This window comes from Danio rerio, chromosome 22, assembly GCF_049306965.1.
Source record: "Danio rerio strain Tuebingen ecotype United States chromosome 22, GRCz12tu, whole genome shotgun sequence".
Classification (NCBI taxonomy): domain Eukaryota; kingdom Metazoa; phylum Chordata; class Actinopteri; order Cypriniformes; family Danionidae; genus Danio; species Danio rerio.
In genome coordinates, this window is record NC_133197.1 from 32,796,985 (window position 1) to 32,822,203 (window position 25,219).

The following is a 25,219-nucleotide window of genomic DNA, read 5'->3' on the forward strand; positions in this document are numbered from 1 at the left end:
TTTTTACGCAGCGGATGCCCTTCCAGCCGCAACCCATCCCTGGAAAATACTTAGCTAATATAAAGCTTAAATTTACATTAGATGTGATAACCATAAAACCATAATTATTCTTTAGACTATAATCGTACAACCATGAGCGTTGTTAGGCCTATTTTAGGGGGGCTGTAGCCCCCCTATATTTCTACTCAGCCCCCCTAAATCTTTTGTGATTAGCTCATAAACTGTACATTGCCTCAGTCTCCTTTAAATTTGATATGAAAAAGACAGCAGAATTCGTCTCCTTCCCGGCTTTTGTTTTTCATTTGATAAGCAAACCACAGCCGTGGACAGCGAGAGAACGAGGTGTGTGTTTATCAATAAATTGCTACAACCAAAATCTATGATCGCTGCATCCCTAATTGTTATGCAGTTCAAAACATAACATGTGAATGCGTCTAAGGAAGCTTTCACACCTACACTTTTGTTTCGAAACCTGTCACGTTTGCCCAGTTAGCGCGGTTCGTTTGGCATATGTGAAACCAGCAATCGCGCTAGGATCCGCGCCAAATCAACCGCTCCGAGATTGCTTGAATGAGGTGGTCTCGGCTCGATTGAAATGAACTCTGGAGCAGATCGATTGCAGTGAGAAAGCAAACGATCCGAGCACGGTTATATCACTGTGTTTTATGGATATGTAATAGGCATACGGCTATATGAAGAGAGGATTATGAGTAGGGCGGAAAGTTTCGCGAGTCTCAAAAAAACAAACCATTTAAACTTTGGAACCACTTGCTTAAGGGTGAGTAAAGATGAATAAACCTTTCATTTTTGGTAAACTATGCCTTAAATAGCTTAGCTAAATTTTTGTTAGGGTAGTTTTAAATATTTTTCTTAGTTAATGCAGGAAAAAGAGGAAAAACTTCAGCACATTTTTTAAAGGGCCAAAAAAAAGTTCATAAAATATAATACTTGTTCTCAGATTACTGTAAGTATTTTTCTTTTTTACCAAAGATTTTTAGAATGTTTAGTTCTGTTTCAACACACTGTAAAACCCAACAGTCAACTTTATTAAATAAAATGAGTGTAGTAAACTCAAAATTTACTGAAAGTTAATTCTACTCATTTGAAAAGAGTTTTGAACTAAGTGTTAAATTTATTAAGTTAATTAATTACCTCAGTACTTCAAACTTAAATAGAGTAAGTTCACAGTACTCATGTAGATTAGTTTTTTTTTTAACTCAAATGGTTCGTAACAATCGGTTTCCTCAAACGGTTTGAGTTGCCTTAACTTATTGGGTTTTACAGTACTCAGTTGGTTTGAGTTCTCTTCATTTACTGGGTTTTACTGTGCTCAAATTGCTTCATTTACTCAAATGGAGTAAGTTCACAGTACTCATTAGGATTAGTTTTTGTACTTAAATGGTTTGTTGCAAACGGTTTCCTCAAAAGGTTAGAGTTACCTCAACTTTTTGGGTTTTACTCTGCAGAAAAGTAGCAAGTAGAAAAGTAGAATTAGTAGTTGCTAATTTGCTAAGCAATTAGGATGATATCCTGTTGTTATACAGGTAGAAATGTTTTCAAAGTGGTTGTTAGGGTGTTATGGTTACTAGACACTTTGAATAATTTTGTTCTGATGAAAGTGATTACGTTTGATGCTAGTTTTTCTAGCCTATAATTTTTAAAATTATAAAAAATATATAAGATAATGGTTACAATTTGTGACATTTTACTACTATGTAGGTATTTTAAAGCCCAGAGATAGCTACAATTAAACTATCCATATCTCAACATTATGTAAACAAATAAGCAAACAAAAACAGTTATAATAACAATAGACCATGACAATAATCATGATTTTATTAAACTAAAATCACATACTGTAAAACATTATTGCTGACTTAATTTTTTAGTTGAACCAACTAACCTATTCTAGTGAACTAAACTTTAATCAAATTAAGAATATTAACTTAAACTTAGTATAATGTTATTTACAAGACATGTTTTAATTAAAACTAATAAACAAATTAGTTGAAACCGGATTAACTTATTAAAATGAGCTGAAGTAAAATAAAAACGTGTTGTCAAGAAGAAAAGGGTAACACTGTCTGCTTAATATCTGTTGATACTGCTCCTTCAATAAACATTTAACTGATTATAAGAAACTGTCAACTTACACTAACCCTAACCCCAACCCTAACCTAACAGTCTACTTAAAATTTAATGAGAAGTAGTTACAATGTAACTTAAATTCAACAAACGGACCATCAAAACAAAAAAGTTAAACAATATTCAATCAGCATCTCAAACTTTGTGTTTCGGTTAAGATCAACATGACTTTGCTTTCTCTAATGTGTTCAGGCTTTGCATTCTCATCAATCTCATTAACCATTTGAAATCCTCTCATAAATTTGTCATTGATAGTAATAAACGTGATTTATGTGCGATTCTCTTTATATACTGTTCATCTGAGTGCATGACAGTGTCAACAAACTCCTGCTCAGCAGATGATCCGGTCTCATCCAGTGTTTTTTCATCGCCGGTGGTCCGACTGACCTCCATTCAGACTCTAAGCGCCACAGCATCTATAAAACCAGCGATGACACTCGGACTGCAGATTGAAGGCAGTTTGTTTAAATCGCATGCGTCTTTTGTCTTTCGCCTCTTCCTCTGTGTTTGGAAAACTTTATTGTTGCGTTGAAAAAAGAGAGAGGGGAGGTTTTCCCTTTAACTGTTTAGCCTTTGATGGCTTTGGATTGTGGATTAGTTCCAATACAAAACAGCTTTCAATTAAAGGGAGATCGCGTTTTTTTAAATAGCACCAGAAGAACATCAAAACAATTTTTAATATACACTATCTGACAAAAGTATTGTCGTCTATCCAAGTTTTAGGAACAACAAATAATAACTTTTAGTTGATCATTTGGTATCAGAACTAACTTATATGAAAGGCAAAGGCCTTAAGGTCTGACTTTGCTTAGACAAAAGTCTTGTCACTGAACAGAAATAATGTACAGTATAGAATATAAAGTCATGATGAAGTGGAAAAAGATTTCATATTGTGTATGACACACTGAGGAAGGCTTTGTGCCGAAAAGTCTGTCTTTTAAATTACCCGTAAAATGTAAGAAAAATAAAAAATAAAAACAGTACGAAGCAATTGAGTGCAAATCATTACCGTTTTTTTAATATTGTGTATGATTCCCATGAGTTTGGAGGTCTGCATCCAATGACAGTACATCTATATGACTAAAACTCAATTCTTAAAAGTCATCTGGAATGGAAAGCATTCTTGCAGGACTCCCAGAGTTCATCAAGATTCTTTGGATTCATCTTCAACTCCTCCTCCGTATTCTTACCCCAGACATGCTTGTAACTATAACTATGCATGTTTATAATTATATTTCAATTAAACAATTATTAATTAATAAAGATACATTATATGACAATTAACTGTATAGAGGGTGGGTGGAATGTGACTATTTAACTAATGATTCAGTTCATAATAAATAAATAAATAATAAAAATTCTCATCTCATTGGTATTTTCATTTATATCTTTATTTTATTTTTTTAAATTATGTTTAAATAAACAGGATGCTTAAACTAATTTTCACAGAAATCAACCTACAGAAGATAAAATTAAATTAAATAAAAAAATAAATAAAAATAAAAATAAAAGTGCAGTTGCTTTAAGTCTAGACAGTCAATTCTGCTGCATTCCACAAATTTCCCCCCAAAAATCCATGCATAAAATCCCCCCCCCCCAAAAAAAAAGACTTCACATTCCGTCTGGCCACGGTTATAAGGCCCTCCACTGGAATTAAGCAAAGCATTTCCAGAGAGACTCTTTTGTACATTAGTGTGTTCCCAGGGTATTCGAGGAGACTTGTACTTTCAGCAGCGATAGAGCAAAACGAGAGTGAGCGGCTGTTTCTGTTGTTGTCTGTGAATACAGTTCATTAGCAACGTTTGAGGACTCTGTTTTACCTCACATGACAGAACTCGAGAGCACATTAATTCAAGCCAATTACAGATAGCTCAAATTCCCTCTCCTAAGCCTTTGAGAGCACTTTAAAACAGCACCGGTTACCCACAACACACCAAAACAGTGGATCTTTAACAGTTAGCTTCCGCTAACAATAGCCTCAAGATATATGCTGCTGAAAACAAACAAACAATAGAAACCATTACAAAATTGTATCGGTTACAATTGAAATTGCAGTCTGTTGGTTTTAATGGAAACCGTAACGGTGCTATGTGTCTGTACTGGGTTCATTTTTTAAGTATTTTTGGGTTGTTCAAAATAAGAAGGATACTTTTAGCTTTGGGCTAAATCCCCAGTTTTTAGTAAAATTGGGATACTTTTGGTCAAAATAAAAGAGTGGATTTCAGGCACAAAATTGTAATAAAATGTAAAACAAACTCTCAGACATAATTGGGTTTCAACCAATAACTGTAAAAAATATGGACCTTTTCCTCGCCTTTTTGTGATGATTCGTGATGGGCACAAACTGTCACAAAATACTGCTGAAATTGGAGCCTGGGCATGTGCAGAAGGGACAACCTCAAGGAGCCAGAGGCAGAGCTGCGGAATCAAGCTTTCAACTAAATGCTTATACGTCAAATCAACCATGCCCCCTTTCTGCACTATAACAAAGGCTAGCTAATATAAATATAAGTACTGTAGCGAGTATACCGATGCCACGTCGCCCTGGTCCAAGATTTACCCCAGCTGGCACCTCATCAGCACCGGATCGGTCACAGCTGGAGCTCATCAGCAGGAGAGACATAAAAGCCAGCCCCACACACAAGGAAGACGAACTTCAATCTCACATGACTCCCTGCGCTAACGCTTGTGTCTCTCTAGCTGCGTCCCAAATCGCATACTTATGCACTATTCTACGCCATTTTGCACTATAAATAGTGTAAGTAGTGCGTTCACACTGAAAACACTAAAAATAATAAGTGCACTTTAATTACCCGGATGATGCACTCATTCAGCCGCTAAAATGAAGTGTGGAATGATGGACACTTCACGCACTCAACGACCGCAGGTGTGCTTGCGTAGCGGAAGGGGCGGAGCTATCGGACGCACATGTTGAATAACTTTATTTATTTTGGATGGTGAAAGCAAAATTCTCCTACGAGAGTGATTATAGCGCCTCCCGATGGTGAATGCAGCAATACTCATGGCAGGTTTTATTTGATAGTTTGGTCATTTATTTCAATGATTTGGCAACCGTCAAACGTCATCAGGGAAACGGTTTGAATTTCCGCTTAGTAAAAAAACATTAGTGTGCCATTTGGGACAACACTACATACATATACTTTCCTGTTGAGTGTGTAAGTGCATAAGTACATAGTGCATGAGTGCATAGTGTATAGTGTGCCATTTGGGACGCAGCTTCTGTCTCTCCCACAGCGGACTCCAGCTTGTGAAAAACCCAGCACCTGAACTCTCACTACACTTCACCTTCTCCCCAGAGCACCTATCCCAAGAAGAGCACCGTATTTACCTTGTTCACCCTGTTCACTTCTGTAAAAAAATTACCCTCTGGGGATCTGTTTATATCACAACGCTACTGTGTGTGTGTTTTCCCTCTGCCTCCCTACAGTACTTACGTTTACAAACACATAACACTGTGTGATGTAAGCTGTTATATTTTAATGAAAACAATACTTGTTGGACTGCAACATAATTGATCATCCCATCCCTGCACTATATAAAATAATCCTTATCAACTTGTACAATAAACTTGGCAGTATTAAGACATCAACTGATGTCTATCAGCTGCTGCAGCATCTCTTGCATATTGTTTATCTTTTTTTTTTCATTTGGTTTATTTGATGTCTTTATTATATCAGGCAAAGAGGAATTTACATTAATTTTAATGTTTATTAGAAGTTTTCAAATAAAAAGCCAACAATAAATGGTGTATATAAATAATATAAAACATTTGCAAGTATTTACAAGTCATGTTTATCTTATATTTTATGTATTATGACAACCACATTTTTTACAATTTAGTCACCAAAATTGTAACATGCGATCGCATTTTTAAACTGAATCAAATTTATTTGATAAGTTAATTCAATTTACTTCAATTAAAAAAAAAAAAAAGTAAAACCTCAAGTTAAAACTGATATAATTAAAAAAAATTAAGTAAAACCTGATTAACTCATTACCATAAGTTAAAGCAATAATAAAAACTTATGCTGGCTTGACCTTTTGATCATATTTTTAATTTAGATTTTTTTACATTGTACACTGTCAAAAATTATATGATCAGTAATTCATGACATCATATGTTTTTATGTTAATTCTAACTTATTAAACTAATGTATTCATGCTTCTAGCTTAATTTATTAAGCTACACAAGCTGTTTTAAGTCAGTTCAATATAATTACAATTAAATGGACTAAAATTGTTATATTTCCCAGGGATGGGTTGCGGCTGGAAGGGCATCCGCTGCGTAAAAACTTGCTGGATAAGTTGGCGGTTCATTCCGCTGTGGCGACCCTGGATTAATAAAGGGACTAAGCCGACAAGAAAATGAATGAATGAACAAATTTTTTTTATAATTGCTGTAAAAGTGTTGTAATTTATTCATTCATTAATTTTCCTTTGGCTTAGTCTCTATTTCAGAGGTCACCACAGCAAAATAAACTGCCAACTATATATGTTTTACACAGCAGATGCCCTTCCAGCAGCAACCCAGTACTGGGAAACACCCTCATTCACTCGCATTCACACACACACACATACACTATGGCCAATTTAGTTTATTCAATTCACCTGTACCACATGTCTTTGGACTGTGGGAGAAACCGAAGCACCAGGAGGAAACCCACGCCAACTCGGAGGGAGGCCATAAAAATTCACACAGACATGCCAACTGGCCCGAGAAGGGTATAAATGAAGTTAGAAGCCAACTCTAAGTGGATGGGCCTTGAGCTCCAAGTGAGCTGTACAAACATGGAGTTTTTATTTATTTAATGTCTTGTACATGAAATGGAGACCAATATTGTGCTTTATGAATGTCTATACCTACCCCAACCCTAAACCCAACCTCACAGTCACATGTTGTGTTTTCTTAACGGCTACACCTACACAAACCCTAAACCCAACCTCACAGTAACTTTTTTTATGTCTACACCAGAAGTTTTAAACTTTAAGAACATCTAACATTATGCCTGATAGTTAGCTGTGGAGCTAATGTTAATCATATTATTCCCTCTAGTGAATGCATAAAAATCCTCATCATAATTTACTCGAGTGCAAGCCTCAATGTCTCGTGTCCCCCTTAATAGGTGTTAGCGCCCCACAGTTTGAAAACCCCTGGTCAACACCACCTAAACTCAACCCACCTGTGCGGTAAGTCCCTCCCACTTGGAGGTAACCCAACCTACTTGTAGTGTAATCCCTCACACTTGGAGGTCTCCAGGCTGCAACGATACCTAATTGACTGGCCCAGCCGGGACTCGAACCTTGCTGAGAAGTGACAGTGCTAACCACTGAGCCACTGTGCTGCGCTGTTGTAAATTAATTTAACTTAAAAAAATGTAACTTTTTTAATAATTAAAAACTATACAGCTGGATCAAGGTTGTCCAACCCAATCCTTGCTTCGTAAAATTTTGACGAAATCCAGATAATTCTTATTGCTGTTAATCCTTTTGAACAACCGGCTTATATTACCTTCTACTGGTGGCACGTTAAACCAATAAATCTGAATGGAACTTCTCCTGAATCACATTAAATGTACTGGTTTGGTGGAATGTGATGACCTGTGATGTTTTAATGGTATTTGTAATGGAAACCATTTAAACTTCTGTGATCTGTGGTTGTATTTTCAGCTGAGAAATCAAAAACAGATAGTGAGCATGAAACTAATTTATGAGGAGAAGCTTTTATCCTTTATACCTCTGAATATGACATTTATGAAAGAAACTAGACCTGTAGGAGCTCAAACTCGCATGCTAGCAACTCCCGTGATGCTGTTTTATCTCTGCCGATGCGCAGTCGTCTATAATCTTCACTTGATTTATCGTCCTCTTTGGCTTTGAAAGAATTCCAGTGTCTTTGTGATGGGAAAAGTGAGGAACCCCGCAGAGCTTTTCTGACATCCCGGGACCTCCAGGGTCATCCAAACCAGAGGGGGTGCTAGTATTTCTGCTCCAGGTGGATATGACAGCTTGGGAATGCATTTGGATAATTAGATATATATGAATCTAAGACACCTCAGTCTCTGCGGTGTGGTAAAAACTGGTATCATGACTTTGGGGTGTAAAAGGTTAAGTGCTAACGGTGCAGCAGCACCAAACAGAAGTGTAATCTGAGCCCCATGACATAACCACTTCAGATGACATATGGGGTTATTGGAAAAACATGTCAAAATGTTCCTTATTTACCTTATTTTTCATTTAACAATAGATGTAGTCAGGTTTAGATGTATTGTAGGTTTTATATTTTATCCTGGATCTTTCATGCTGTGTAATGGGACTGGATAGTGACTTTTATTTTGAAGCTTTCAAAAGTGCATGAACCCATTATTACACTAACCCATAAAACTTATGAAGATTGATTTGTTTTTAATATGGCTGCCGTTGTGTCATCCAGGTGGATGCTGCACACTGGTGGCGGATGAGGACTTGAGCACTTTGAGTGTCCAGAAAAGCGCTATATAAATGTTAGGAATTATTATTGTTATTATTATTATTATTATTATTATTATTATTATTATTATTATTAATTATAAACACCAATCACTGATTTCCGACAGCAGCCAAATGCATGTTATGCACGACTGACGTATATGATGTTTGATGTAAAGTACACTCAAAAAAAAATAATTATTATTACTGCTGCTTGCTCAAACTTCTTGTTTAAAATGAGCTGAAACAACACAATTCTTGTAATTTCTTTGGCCAGTTTATTTGTTTTATGTTCAGTCCACTTAAATTTGTAAACCACTGAGTTAACTTTAATGTTTTGTGTTGGGGCAACATGAAGGAATTGTGTTAGTCTAACTACCTGATTACAGGATTTGTAGTTCCCAGTATGTTTTATGTGGAACTTAATTAGAGGGAAATGTTGACAATAAAAGTAATCTTAGCAGTTTAAAGTGAAAAGAAAGACTTGTTAGACTAGTTTAATCTTTGCTTTAGTTTGAAGATTTAGAAGAGTTTTTCTGCAAAAAAATAATAAAAAATGCAGTTTGTCTCTTTGCTCAGTGAGCCATAACTGTCCTAAAATGAGATCAGTCTTAATCAACTGTATATGAAACTCATGAAATATGCTTAAAAATGTCTCTTTTAGTTCATTAAGTATAACTTCAAAGAAAAACGAAGAGACTTCTAAACATGACACATTTTAGACATACATGATATTATCAGACCTTTCAGGTTAAGTTAAATACAAATACAAATTTAAACTTTTATTTGATAAAATCATGTTGGACCAACTTAACTGCATTTAATTGTGTAAATAGTTTATAAACAGTAAATAGTTTAAGTTGGTGCAAAACAAATTCAAAATTCAACACTAGAGATTTTTTCGAGTGGCCCGGTCAGGCCAGTGATTCAGATTTTTACTTGCCCAGTCAAAATTTTCACTGGTCCCACAAAAAAAAAAAGAAAAGTTAATGGCTATTTCGTAGCCACATATTTTAAATAATGTGTCAAAAATAACAACTGTGAATTTTGAATTTAAATATTTTAAAAATATTAATAAATATAATGAGCAAAATTCAAACTCTTATGCAAACAAAAAGAGCAGTGTGGAAAATGTGCAGGTATTTTATTGCAGTTCTAAATGATTCAACAAAAGGTGGCTGCTTTGTCAAACCTTACTTCATTTTTGTCATCGTGTTATACCTACATAAATGCATGCTTCCAAGATGTTAGCCTCATATTTGACATTGCAGTGTCAAATCCATGTTGCAGTCTCTTCGTTGTACTGGTAGTTACGGACAAAAATAATGTGCTCACAACATCCAATCAGACAAAAGGAACTGAAAAGCAATATAGTGTTTTAAGGGCCAAAGGAAAAGGGTTGGGGTACAAAAGTTTAATTAGGATTGGGTCATAAAGGCTTACAAGCACAAACTGTTTCTCAATTCTAAGACTGTATTTGCACGCAATTGACAAAATGTCGCACAGTCACAGGCAAATTTAACTTTAGTAACCAGGCAGCACTGGCCCATTCAGGCCAGTAACGATCCCGTCTACTGTCCCAAGCGTCTCTCATGCTGACCCTAGACCACAGGTGTCAAACTCAGTTCCAAAAGGGCCGCAGCTCTGCACAGTTTAGTTCCAACCCTAATTAAACACACCTGATCAAACTAATTGAGTCCTTCAGGCTTGTTTGAAACCTACAGGTAAGTGTGTTGGAGCAGGGTTGGAACTAAACTGTGCAGGGCTGCGGCCCTCCAGGAATTGAGTTTGACACCCCTGCCCTAGACCATTGGGCAGTCCTTATTGTTGAGCCCTGAAACTCATTGAATGGAAATCCTGCCCTCAATTATCCAATGAGTTACTTTTTTGATTGTAAGATGCATTCGTAGCAGAAGTTTTTGAAATAAGCTGCGGTCACACTGGGCGTTTCCTCCCATAGACTTCCATTCATACGCACACTAATGCGTCAGACCGGAAACGTAGGGTCATGTGTTCAGTTTCGCAGGTTGCTGAGGTGCAAAGTTCAAGCTTGGTGAACTTTGTCCAGCGAAATCACATCACTTGACTGCGTGAGACCAATCGAAAATCAAAACATGACCTCTCTTGACAGAAATTTAAAACATGGAGCAATCGCTCGCTTTTAAAAATGTCTAATAATCTTGTTTAATCCCGCCCCTTTTCGCAGCACCGCACGACAGAATTTCGCATTATCAAACTCTAGTGTGACCACAGCTTTAGTCTCGTCTCATAAGAACCACTTACTGCATAGTTTGTTTACCACAGAAGATGATGATGAAGAAGAAAGCTATTCGCTTGCAAGTACTGTATAATATTACTCTTACAATGCGCGTACATGTATCTACAGTACACTCAAAAATGACTTGTTAAAACGACTTGTTTTAAATGGGGGGACAACTTAATTGTTTTATATTAAATCCACTTAAATTTGTAAAAACAATTAAGCTAACTTATAGGTAATAATTTGTGTTGGGTCAACATGAAGGAATTATGTGGAACCAAGTATTTTTACAGTGTACACATTGAAAGCAATAAAGTGGCAGCAAAACTTTTAAAGAAATTATGATAACAGCGGAAGATAGTTAATTAGTGAAGACTTATTTTAATGCTCATCGTGGAGTTTAAGCTCAAAATATCAAACATTTTTATGTTTGCATCACAAACTCTCTGGCCACAGTATTAGGAATACTGTGATAATACCTTCAGAACCTGCCTTACTATCTATTGCAGATAACAGGGTGCTGCAAACATTCCTTATGCTGTGTTCACACCAGACACGGAACGCGCGGATAAATCGCGATATTCGCGCGTAAATAGCCGCGTGAACATTTGAGTTTACTCGCTTCATTCGCGTGTCAAATTCACTTCAGAACAGACGCGGATTTGCATGATGGGCAGGCCTTCTGTCTGCCCGAAGACTCTAACTTCATAGCTAAATGGCTAACATGGATTTTATGAAAAAAATAACCGTGTTTTATGAAGACTGAAAAACAGCGTCGATACGTTTAGGGTCCTGTCTGAGTCCACTACATCCTTTCAGAGGTGCATCCAGCTCTGTGAGCTCATAAACTCCTCCAGAAACTTAACCTGGATGACTTTCAGCTGTGCTTCTGACTGAGCCAAGCCGGGTTTGATGAACTGTTGTCGGTGAAGGCTGGAGAATTTCCCTCGGAGCACCGACAACAGGTTCTAAGTCACAATCACGCCCCCACAAGAGCAAGCTTCTGATTGGTTAGCGCGGCGCGAATGTACGCTGAAGTTCAGATTTTCAAACTTGAGAGATTCGCACGAAACGCTCGTTAAGCAAGTCAAACGTGCAAAACGCTCAATTCGCCCTGCACCATTCGCCCAATTTGCGTCATTCGCGCCACGCCATTGCGTGTATCACGACGCAGGATGTCTATTTGCGTGTTTGCATTGACTTAACATGTAAATCACTCGCGCTTGACGCGCGTTCCGCATCTGGTGTGAACGCAGCATTAGAGGGTCCTGCTGTATAGTGGGTGCCCTTAACAGTGTAATACATACTTACACTGAAATTAATAATTTGTTACAATGTACTCATTCATTCATTCATTATTTTTCTTCTGCTTTTCTGAGGCCAGGTTGCGGGGCCGGCAGTCGTAGAAAAGAACCCAAGACTTCCCTCTCCTCAGACACTTCCTCCAGCTCCTCTGAGGGACTCCGAGGCGTTCCCAGGCCAGCAGAGACATAGTCCCTCCAGCATGTCCTGGGTCTTACCGAGGCCTCCTTCTGGTGGGGCATGCCCAAAACACCTCCCTAAGGTAGGCGTCCAGGAGGCACCGGAAACAGATGCCCGAACCACCTCAGCTGACTTCTCTTGATGTGGAGGAGCAGCGGCTCCACTCCAAGCTCCTCCCGGGTGACAGAGCTCCTCAGTGAAGAGTCAAGTCTTAGCAATCTCAGCTTGCATCATAAAGGCTGCATCCAGATACTATTGATATAAAGTGAGACCCTTAGAGAATGTGATCCATACTGACATACTGAAACTCAGTTGTTAATGCCAGATTGTGACCCTACCATCTATATGTTGCAGCAGAAATTGAGTTTTGTTGATCTTATGTCAACTGTAGCCTTAGTTTTTTCTGTTCTCAGCTAACAGAAGTGTCACTGGTTGCTCTGTCATAGTAGTTGTTGTTGTTCTTGTCGTTCATATTCTTCAACTTCTTTTTCTTTTTCTACATCTTCTTCTTTGTCAGGTGCTTATGTGCTTCAAGGTTTTGGTGTGTTGTGTGATCAGGTTTCCTCTCTGTAGAACTCAGTTGTATCTAATGTTGTATCAAGTGTCTGTTGTCTTTCTATCAGCTGTACTAATCTGGTCATCCTCTTCTGACCTCTGGCATCATCAAGACATTTCACCCACAGAACTGCAACTCACTGGATATTTTCCAGAAATGGTTGCATCTGAAAATCCCAGAAGATTAGCAGATTCTAAAAATACTGACCTGCTCATCTGGCTCCAATCACAACACATTCAACGTCCCTTAAATCACCTTTATTCTTCATTCTGATGCCAGCTTTGACGTTCGGCAGATCTTCCACACCATGTATAAATGCACTAAGCTGCTTCGATATGATTGGCTGATTGCCTTGAGCATACAATATGTTTTATTTTGTCAAAAGCGAATGTTTAAAATGTAATACTTGTTCCAAATCCATTGGGTGCCACCAAATGGAGAAGGAAACACTCTATAAACTTCCTTTCTTTCGTCAAAACACAAAAAGCAGTATTCTAAAGAATGATCAACAGTTATTGTCCATACAATGGAAGTTGTAAATGACAAGAAAGGCAGTTTACAATAAGATTGCTCTAGTTTTTCCAAAGAAAACGTCAGTTGCCTTTGTTTGTGCAAAAGTGTCCACTGTTATTCTACATTGCTTCATCCACTCCGAATACACCGCTGCTTCTCTCGGATGTCACAAGAGCTTTTCCTGAGCCTTTTTTTAGTGTATTTCTGCAACCATAAACCAACACACATAAACAAACACAAGGATTGTTTCCTATTCCGTCAAACTTTTAAAGCGGATCTCCACAAACTCCATCCTACTTCTGGGAGTCAAAACAGCTGCAGATTACAATGAAATCCCTCTCAGACAATGAAAGACAAATATATACATGATTCACAGCCGACACATTGTGAATCCCGTTTGGTGCTACAATCATAACCACACTTGTTTTTGAGCTCTGTAAGCCATAACACGTCAGAATTTAGCTTGGCTGAAGGATTCGGTTTGATTCAGTCCCGATAAAGTTACTATTATTTGTCGAAACAGCTGGCTGGATGTTTAGAAGCAGTTTCCTTTTGCTCTGGCCTGTTTCCAGCCTCATTATGACCTTCCTGCGCTCGGCGCCAGACAGCAGGTTCGAGCAGATGCATTGTGGGAAGGAAGTAGTGTGTTTGGCAGAGCATTGTTATTGTTGTGCTGATAGAGAGAACGGCCAATTAATTAAGATAATAGAGAGGCACCACAATGGGTTATTGAGTCATTTACTGAGGATGTTGTTGGCTGTCTTGCCAACTCACGCACATGCAAAGCGATTCTTCTATTTAGTACAATGACAGCTGGTCGGCATCTCACCAAGATTCACCTGTCCAGGTTAACAAATTCAGGGATGTACAGATGAAGTCAAAAATATTAGCCCTCATGTGATTTTCTTTTTCAAATATATCCCAAATGATGTTTAACATTTCCTACAATATTTTTTCTTCTAGAGAAAGTATTATTTGCTTTATTTCGGCTAGAATAAAAGAAGTTTTACATTTAAAAAAAATAAAAATAACATTTTAAGGTCAAAATTAGTAGCCCTCTTAAGCAGTTTTTTGATCGTCTACACCAGTGGTCCCCAACCCCCGGGCCGCGGACCGATACCGGTCCGTGGATCAATCAGTACCAGGCCGCACAAGAATTAATTATCTTTAAGTTGGCAGATAAAGTAGCTGCATTTAAAGCCAAACTGGATTTGTGGGGACGGCGCGTGAACAGAGGCATATTGGACATGTTTCTGTCATGTTCACCAGCGAACAACCACCAGATGTCGCTGGTAAACACACACACACACACACACACACACACACACACTTAGGACTACACGTCTGCTGATAAACTACATTCATACATGCTCTTCGCCCACACACCTGCTTCCTCATTTAGCTTGATTACTTTCGCACACCTGAGAACTTTCAGAGACTGATTAACAAACACTATTAAAGCCACACATTCACTCCTTCAGTTTGCCGAGTCTTGTTTATCTGTAAGATGACATTACAAAGCGTTATCCTGGTCTTGGTTTCCCGTGTTTTGATCTTAGCCTTGTTTATCCAGTTCTCCTGTTTAGCCGCCTGCCTTCTGACCTCTCGCCTGTGTGACTACGATTCTGGACTGCCTGTATAGACCAGTTTGCACCTGTGTTGACCATCGCTTGCCTGACTTTGAATAAACCTGCATTTGGATCCTACCTTCTGTTGTCAGTGTCACTCCCAATGGTTACAGTTTCAAACATTAGCGGGGATTTTGTGTGAGATGATGACAAAATGGCGGATGCAGTATGTTTGAGTTCCATTCATACTGCTTACATTCATACTGTATAGCAGGGGTTCCCAAACTTTTCAGGCCGCGACCCCCAAAATGACAATGCCAGTGACTCGTGACCCCCATTATCCTCTGAGGTGGTTATAAATACAGAAACCTTGCATGCAATGGCACACACACACACTAATGGACCCACGTCTATTCTTCTTTTAATTTTTTTTTATGTATGAGAGCTGTAAATGGGCAACAAAGTTTAACCAGGTGTTATGAAATCTGCTGCATCTGACGCTATTGCTGTGTCTTTAATACAATGCAATTACCCCAGGGGTTGCAATCCAATAGAAGTAGTAACTATAAGCTACTATAGTAACTATATATGGTATAAACGACTATTTTTTTCTCTTCAGAAGGTTAGGATAAAATATGGTAATTCTTATGGTTTAATGAAAATAAATAGACTTTTGGAAACCATCAGGCGACCCCCCTTCATTGTCCCGCGACCCCTCGGGGGGTCCCGACCCCCACTTTGAGAACCGTTGCTGTATAGAATCTACTTTTCTAACGACTGAGTAGAACTAGGGCTGGGCGAATAATCAAACAGTAATCAAAATCCACATTCAGAACTTATAATCAATCAAATTTTTCCAGTATGATTTTTTCAATTACTTTCCCTACGTGTCATGTGACCCAGCTCTGTTAACGGCTTTGGCTGATTTCTACTTCTACTGACACTTTGCAGCCACATCTAATCTCTGCTCATGTAGGAGGATGGACTCACTCTTACGCCTTACTTTGCACTACATTGACGATGAATGGAAGCTGCGTCAGAGATGCTTTTAGACTGCATATAAAACTTCTCAGTGAACTAATTTAATATATATATTTTTAATTATCATAATTAATTGTAATTGAGCTAAGATGGTAAATTAATCGAGATTTTGATTTTAGGCCAAATCGGCCAGCCCTAAGTAGCACATATTGAGCAGTAGAGATTTCGGATGAAGCTCAAAATTTTGTAGTCTGCATGCAAACTACTTTGTTTCTTTACAATCACCTCCTACTGACCTGGACAGCAAAATATAGTTTTATACACAGGGTCAGTGTGAATGGAAATTTTTCAAACAGACAAAAATAATAAATTTGCTGGACAGCTTTGCTAAAATATCTTAATAAATATGTAAATCTTTCACTTGGAGATTTACAAAAGGCAGTTCACTAGATTTAGACTGTGTTTCAAGAAATTAGCACAAAATTTAAACAACTTAATGAGACTGTCATGGGTTCCCTTCAGGTGCTCCGGTTTCCCCAACAGTCCAAAGACATGCACAATAGGTGAATTAGGTAAACAAAATTGGCCATAGTGTATGAGTGTGTGTGTACGTGTTTTTGTGACATATCAGGACACAAATCTGTATAATGACATAGGTATGACACAGATATTACGTCCTCATTTCTCAAAATGCTTATAAATCCTACAGAATGAGTTTAATCATGGAGTAAAGCTGCACACAGTCTCCTGTGATGGTTGGGTTTAGGGGTGGGGTGGGGTGAGGTGAGGGCAATACAATATATGCTTTGGACAGTATAAAATGAATGGAAAACCTAATGTCCCCACTTTTCACAAAAAAAAAAACGTGTGTGTGTGTGTGTGTGTGTGTGTGTGTGTGTGTGTGTGAGAGTGTATGGGTGTTTCCCAGTGTTGGATTGCAGCTGGACGGTCATCCGCTGCATAAAACATATGCTAGAACAGTTAGCAGTGGTAACCGCTGTGTTGACCTCTAATAATCAGGCACTGAGCTGAAAGAAAATGAATGAATGAATCAGTGAGACTGGCATCTGAACAGTCTTTTCCATATAGATGAGATCTAATGAGCTTTTTCTACGGGAAATGGCTTTCTTTCATTTTTTTTCCACATTTTATAATGAATTATATACAAAGTGGTTTTATTGTGGGCTGCATTAAGTCATGAGAGACTGATAATGGTGGCTTTCTTGTTGGGTGGTCTGTGTCCTCTAAAAAGCTATTTCCATCTCTTTTTTAAAGCATTGAAACTAAATTTGGATATAAAAGAACAATTAACTAATAAATCAGAAGAACATCCTACCCATTTGTTCTTCCCTATTATTTAGTGTTAAATGTTATTAATAAATAAAGATTAAAGAAGGTTTAGATGTTCATCAGAGCTCTTGTCTCTTTAGTGAGCTTTGATTATTAAGATGAAATGAATTTTGGCTGTATATTCTGCAACATGGCAGTACACGATTGTGTGTCTGGATTAAAAATTTAAAAAATGAATTAACAAATATGAGCCGACGGATTGACATCATAAGAGTAAAGATAAGAGAAAAAACAGACATTAACCAGACCCAGATGCTCTGATAATCTGAAACAGATCTAAGTGTATAAATCAGTCCAGAGCCAGATTGGGAAACTTTAAATATGTGAAGTGAGTACAAAGGACATTGATATATCAGATTTTCCAGAGCCAAGAAATTACATGATTCATGTATTCACGGGGGACAAAAAGGTCTCTCCCTAAAATTCATAAAATGTCATGTGATATCCTTAACGCAAACTTCAGCCGGGCAGATATATCACTCCAAACCAAAATCCTCAAACGCTTTGATTCCTGCCCATTTCTTGAGCTAAGCAAAACCTCAAGAGTAAGAATTTTTGGATTGGAAACCCACTTAATTCTTCTGGGCACAAGATCAGAACGTCTAACCAAACCCACAAACCCTAATCATTAAACCAACTCTAGGCTTTACTTAACTTCCTATAAAATTATCATATATAAATAGAATATTAAATGACAATTTTAATAGAAGCTCCAATACAAACTTAGCAATCAAAATAGATATACACTCACCGGTCACTTTATTAGGTACACCTTACAGTATTGGGATGGACCCCCTTTTGCCTTCATTACTGTTTTAATCCTTCGTGGTATAGATTCAATAAAGTACTGGAAATATTCCTCAAAGATTTTGATCCATATTGACATGACAGCATCCCTCAGTTGCTGCAGATTTGATGGCTCAACATCCATGATGCGAATCTTCCATTCCACCACATCCCTAAGGTGCTCTATTGGATTGAGTTCTGGTGACTGTGGAGGCCATTTGAGTACAGTGAACTCATTGTCATGTCCAAGAAATCAGTCTGAGATAATTTGCGCTTTGTGACATGGTGATTTATTCTGCTGGAAGTAGCCATCAGTAGATGAGTACACTGGTCGTAAACGGATGGACATGGTCAGCAACAACACTCAGGTAGGCTGTGGTGTTGACATGGCGTTCAGTTGGTGCTAATGGGCCCAAAGTGTGCCAAGAAAATATCCCCCACATCATTATATACCACTACCAGTCTGTACGGTTTATATAAGGCAGGATGGATTCATGCTTTTATGTTGTTGACACCAAATTCTGACCCTACCATCCAAATGTCGATGCAGAAATCAAGACTCATCAGACCAGGCAAGTTTTTTTCAATCTTCTATTGTGCAAATTTGGTAAACCTGTGTGAATTGTAGCCTCAGTTTCCTGTTCTTAGCTGTTCTTTTCTGTAAACCCTAAAGATGGTTGCTTGTGAAAATCCCAGTAGATCAGCAGTTTCTGAAATACTCAGACCATCTGGCACCAACCACGCCAGGTTCAAGGTCACTTAAATCACCTTTCTTCCCCATTCTGATGCTCGGTTTGAACTGCAGCAGATCATATTGACCATGTCTACATACCTAAACGCATTGAGTTGCTACCACGTGATTGGCTGATTAGAAATTTGCATTAATGAGCAGTTGGACAGGTGTACCTAATAAAGTGGCCGGTAAGTGTATATATCTCAATATCTCACAGAACGTTTCCATATCTATACCCCTTCTCGCAATCTTAGATCATCCAACTCTATCTCTCTGGTGCCACCCCAACTTCGAATAAGCACAATAGAAGCCAGATCATTTAGCTCTATTGAACTTTCCTTGGATTTAAGACACAGTGATAGTCTTCACACTTTTAAATCCTGTCTTAAGACCGGTCTTTTTAAGCAGGCTTTCTTATGACTCATTTTTATCATGTTATTTTATATTTAAGATGGGTTTGTATTTGCAAAACTTTCCATGTATTTGAAATTATGTCTGGCAACATTTATTAATTGTTTTTGGTTGATGTTTGTTGTAAGGCGACCTTGGGTGTTCAGAAAGGTGCCATTTATAAATTCATTCATTCATTCATTCATTTTCCTTCAGCTTAGTCCTTTTATTCATCAGGGGTCACCACAGTGGAATGAACCGCCAACTTATCAAGAATATGTTTTACACAGTGAATGCCCTTCCAGCTGCAACACAGTATTGGGAAACAGTACACACATTTACACACGCACTATGGCCAATTTTCATTCATTCATTCATTCATTCATTCATTCATTCATTCATTCATTCATTTATTCATTCATTTATTCATTTTCTTTTCTTTTCTGCTTAGTCCATTTATTAATTAGGGGTCACCACAGAGAAATGAACTTCATTTTCATTGCAGACTTCTAGCTGCAACCCATCACTGGGAAACACCCATAAACCCTCATTCACACACATACACTACAAACAATTTAGCTCACCCAGTTCACCTGTATCACATTTATAAATCAATAAATGAATTATTAATTATTTTCAAAAAAATATAGCAGTTCAATTAATTTTGTAAGACATATTATATTTATAGTTCTAATACAGAAATCTAAAAGTTAATAAAATATTTTTCATATTTAAAAAAAACATAATTGTTAATAAAGCAATTTTAAATACAGTAGGTTAAATGGATTATTTATTTATTTGACAAAACCATCTGTTCGGTTAAACCAAGTCATTTAAATTTTGCTTAAAAAATTGACCCAATATTGGGTTTGTCCATATTTGATTAGTCGGATTATGACAACCTAGCATTTTTTACAGTGTATACAAATAATTCCATGGTTATTAAAGGGATAGTTCACCCAAAAATGACAATTCTGTCATCATTTAATCACCCTTATGAGTTTCTTTCTTCTATTGAACATAAAAGAAAGCTGAACAAAAGATAGCATTGACTTCCATATTTGCTTTTCCGACTGCGAAAGTCAAAGGTTACCGGTTTTCAGCTGTCTTCAAAACATCTTCTTTTGTGTGCAACAGAAGAAAGAAACTCATAAATGTAGGTAAACAACACTTGAGAGTAAATAGTTTCATCCCTTTAAGTACTAAACAATGTCTAAAAATAGAATGAGTAGATTACTGGTAAATCAGAGCAAAATGCAACTGCAGGTCTCCAGTAAGTGCATGAAGTGCAGAACATTAAACAACCCTGCCGTACTCGAGCTCACACGTATCTGAGCTATTGTTACCAGCAGAACAAAGCTCCGTCCTGATAAAACAACAATAGGCGCTGTAGAGCTGCAGTGCTGGCCGTTACAGATAAGACTTTGGCAGTCGCCGCCTGGCTTTTCTCATGTGGCTTTTTTCCTTATGTGAAGGTCTCCTCCCTACAGCTGAACACAGGCGATCTGTCAGCTTCTCTACTGCCTTTCAAGAGCTCAGAGAGAGTGTGAAACACAACCCCCCCCCCCCCCCCCCCCGACAGCCACCATCAAAACACATGCTTACAATGCAGTCAAATCACAGAGAATCTGAGAACAGTCTGAAGCGCTTCACTGATGGTTCCTAAAAGAACCTTCAAATGTCCCATGAAATTAACACAAAGTGTTTTAGAATAAAGTGCTTTAGTATCAGTATTTTAGGATATCTATGAGCTAGGGCTGGGCGATTAATCGGAAAGTAATCGAAATCAGCATTTAGAACCTATAATCGATCAAAATTTATAGGACGATTTTTTCAATTACTTTCCCTACCACGTGTGGAGTCACGTGACCCCGCTCTGGTAAAGGCTGAGGCTAATTTATACTTCTGCGGCCACTTTGCAGCCACATCTGATCCCTGGTCAAGTAGGATGATGATCCCATTAGTCTTACTTTGCACTAGAAGAGATACTGCTTATTTTCTGTTTCATTAAAACCTGTAAGTGAACTATGAGAGCAAAAAAAATAAAAAATAATCATTCATTAATCGTAAACAAGTTAAAATGCTTAATTATTTTAAATTTTGATTTTAGGCCAAATCGCCCAGCTATACTATGGGCAAGTGAGCACCAAAACAGAGACTACACTATGTCCTACCCTCTCTTCATGTTTCGGTTGACATTACGTCAAACATAAAATAAAACTGCACAATTCAAAGCACTTCACGGGACCTTTAAGATTCTATCTGAGAAAACATCTTTATAGTAGATTTTTTATATATATATATATATATATATATATATATATATATATATATATATATATATATATATATATATGAAAATAAATGTTTTTCACATTAAAAAGCTGTTGTTGGATCAAATAAAAAAATGGTTTTAAACCTAAAAAAATTAAGCTTGCTTAATTTAAGTTACTGTAAGTTGTATTAGTTAAAAAGAAAACAGAATTTAACCTACACTGAAAAAAAATATTCATTGGAAAACCTAAATTCTTTTAAGGTAAGTAGTTGCAAAGAATATAAATGGGCTGATTTTGAGCAAACAAATTAAGTTGAACATTATTAAATTTAATTTGTTTGTTTAATTTCAGTCCATATTTTTTTAAAAAAAAACTTACTTTAAAAAAGCACATTTCAAAAAGACAGCATGGATGTAGAGCATTTTTCAATGAAAATATAGCATTTTCCTATTGATCTGGATTAATGTAAAAAAAATTAAAAACTGATCATGTGAATTAGGGCTGGGCGGATAAATGATAATATATTTAACTACGATAACAATAACAATAACAATGATAAGCTCTGGATTTTTTTACTCTATATTGATCTAAGAGCCAATCACACAGCAGAAATGAGCAACAATGGGAATCTAAAAGTGTGTTGATATTAGAGATGTACCAAATTTTCGCACACCGAAAATTTATCAGTTGAATATATATTATGCCATTTAATGGACCCTCTGATTTTTGTGGCTTCAGTCATTGTTGGGGTAATCTTAAATCTGGTAGCATTAATAACTTTTTAGGCATGGTATAGGTTTCTGATTGTACGATAGCCTTGGATAAAAAAATATCACGGTATTGTGTTTACTGCTGTAAAATAAATTCTTTTTAAACGTCGTAGTAAAAAACAACAACCTTTTCCCCATTATATTACAATATATTACATTTTAGGAAACATTCAGAATATTTTGGAACAGTAAACACGTCAGGCTACATAATAAAAATAAACAAAAAATAAACTGAAAAACTGATAAACTCTACGATATCCATTAGCTTCAAAAACACAGATTTCCTTGCAACACATAAAAAAACACTTTTAAAAAACCCTATACCTATACCTTAGAAACAGTATAACAAAACATTTTTGATATTTTCAATATGGAAAACAATTATCAAGATTGCATTTTAGCCATATCGCCAAGCCCTAACGTGATTGGTCCACTTATTGTATGTTAAATGAACTCATTCAATAGATAACCAATTTTTGAAGTGTCCACTTATTACAGATATGGAATTTGAAATTGGAATTTATAAGAAAAATTGAAATCCTTTCTTGAACTTCTTGATCCTTTCTTCTCAGCACAAAAAAACAGAACATGGTTTTGGATTCCATGAATGTTGTTTCATAAGTGATTTTATTTTCTGTTGAGCAAAAAAGAAAACCAGTAGCCATTAACAGTCATAGGAAAAAATAAACAATGAAAAACAATGGCTACCAGCTACTTCTTAAAAATATTGTACTATTGAGTATAAGTAAGAAAAGAAGTCGGGGGAGAGAAAATACTGACATAATTTTTAAGTGAACTATCCCTTTAAGAAACAAAGTTTTTTTAAAGTCTATGAATGAAGTTTTGTGTGAACAGACTTCTAGTAGGGGGACAGAAATCTCACAGATTTCATTCAAGTATCTTAATTTGTGTTTGGAAAATTGGTTTGGTACAACTTGAGAGTGTTACTAAATGATGGCAGAAATGTTCAAAAATAAAATATTATCAGATATCCATACACATGCAAATTAAACCACAGTGATTTCAGATCATTTTAGAATGTTTCTATATATGGGTGGAAATTTACAGCATGTGTGAGGACGGAAACAAACAAATCAGAGTGACACAATATGTGGAGCAGCAAACAGGAAAAGGAAAGAATCAGACAATGAACATCACACTGACGTCCAAACATTTAAATACATTCAATGTACGTCCTGTCCTGTGTACAAGCTGAGTAAGGATATACTGTAAATACTGTAAAAACAAGATAAAAGGTCTGAATTGACTAAGTGGTTAACCGATAAACAAGGGTTAATTCCCAAACTTAAATACAACCTTCATGTTAATAAATTCATTCTGATATCACATTTCAGGAATTGCTTTTTACTTCAGTTTAACAGATAGTTCACTTCTTAAACTCTTTTAAACAGATTCAATATATTGTCCTTCAAGATTTACTTGACAGTAAACAGTAATTCTACTGTCAATACTGTATTTATCTTATCTATAATAATCATTCATTCATTCATTTTCCTTCGCCCTAGTCCCTTTATTAATCAGGGGTCATCACAGCGCAATGAACCACCATCTTATCAAACATATGTTTTACACAGCAGGTGCCCTTCCAGCTGCAACCTAGTACTGGGAAACACCCATACACACTCACATTCACAGACATACACTATGGCCAATTTAGTTTATTCAATTTACCCACCTGGAAGAAACCCCCGCCAACATAGAGAGAATATGTAAACTCCACACAGAAATGCCAATTGACCCAGTCAGGACTCAAACCTGTGTCCTTCTTGCTGTGAGGCGACAGTGCTAACCACTGAGCCACCGTGTCGCCTATAACAATCATTATTTTGTATATTATTTAAACAAACAAAACAAAATACTTGTATGTTCCACATATTTTTTTACAAAATTCACCTCAAGTTGGCAGCTTTTATTTCAGAAATGTGGCAAACATACCCCAATATTGCTTACATAGGCTCCTGTAGTGGTTAAACATCTTCAGGTTAATAAAAAAAAACACAAAAAAACTTTAGTCTTTTGTCTCAAACATCCAAATAAAGCAAAAATGCAATGCATTCTCAGAGAAAACAAAATAAAAAATTATTAAAATAAAAAAAACATACCCTGTCAATAATAAAATAATCACACAAACAAAGACAAGCAAACCTCCATTTGGTTTGAGTTAACAAACTTACAAATATAGCCTATATTTTAACTAATATTTAACTATTTTACCTCACGTTTGCAGTTTTACTTAAATATGGTAAAAAGTAGGCTAGACTACAAATTATGGTTCTTAATAAGTCTATCTGTTAATAATATTTCACATGGTTATGCTATCAAAATACCATAATATTTTCATATGACATCGTCAATAGGTTGTATATTTAAAGCTGTCTTGATGACATAAACAACATTTAAATCTGATATAAATACTACAGTTTAACATCCAAAGTTGACGGAATAATCAAAAACATCATTAAAAAGCCTACCGAGTGTTGTTCCCGGTCGTCTTTCCTCGTTCTGGACACTTTTTATTCCACTTTCTGGCGAGATGTCACTGATATGAGTGTCGTGAAGATGCGCGGTCGCGTGTGTGCACGCCTTGACTATAAACACACCGGCAGCGCGCGAGACAGACACAGACGGACACTCCTCCTCTGATCCTTCAAACTCCTGTCACATCCGTCCACAAGTTCTCATGGCGCTCTCTGAGGTGTTATTTAAGCATGTGTGTAGCTTCTCTGCCAGCAAACAGGCCAGTACAACTTCAAAACATATTAGGCGACTTGTGTCGACAGATAAGTTTATCTTGTAGATACTGTAATGGGGATTACCAAAGCCATTCCACGGCATTGGTGATATTTTCAACAAACAACTAAATAAAGAAAAAAATATATGTATGAAAAATAATGCTTCCAAA

At 36.8% G+C, this 25,219-nt stretch overlaps 1 protein-coding gene across 2 annotated transcripts in view; it reads right to left on the reverse strand.

The window, feature by feature from the left end:
• The window catches only part of si:dkey-49n23.1, a 125,110-nt gene extending 100,201 nt beyond the window's left edge, over positions 1 to 24,909 (reverse strand). For both annotated transcript variants that reach the window (XM_682000.10, XM_068216482.2), the window contains exon 1: positions 24,789 to 24,909. The gene's annotated coding sequence lies outside the window, so the exon portion shown is untranslated. The remainder of the gene's footprint in view (positions 1 to 24,788) is intronic.
• Between the last annotated feature and the right edge of the window lie 310 nt (positions 24,910 to 25,219).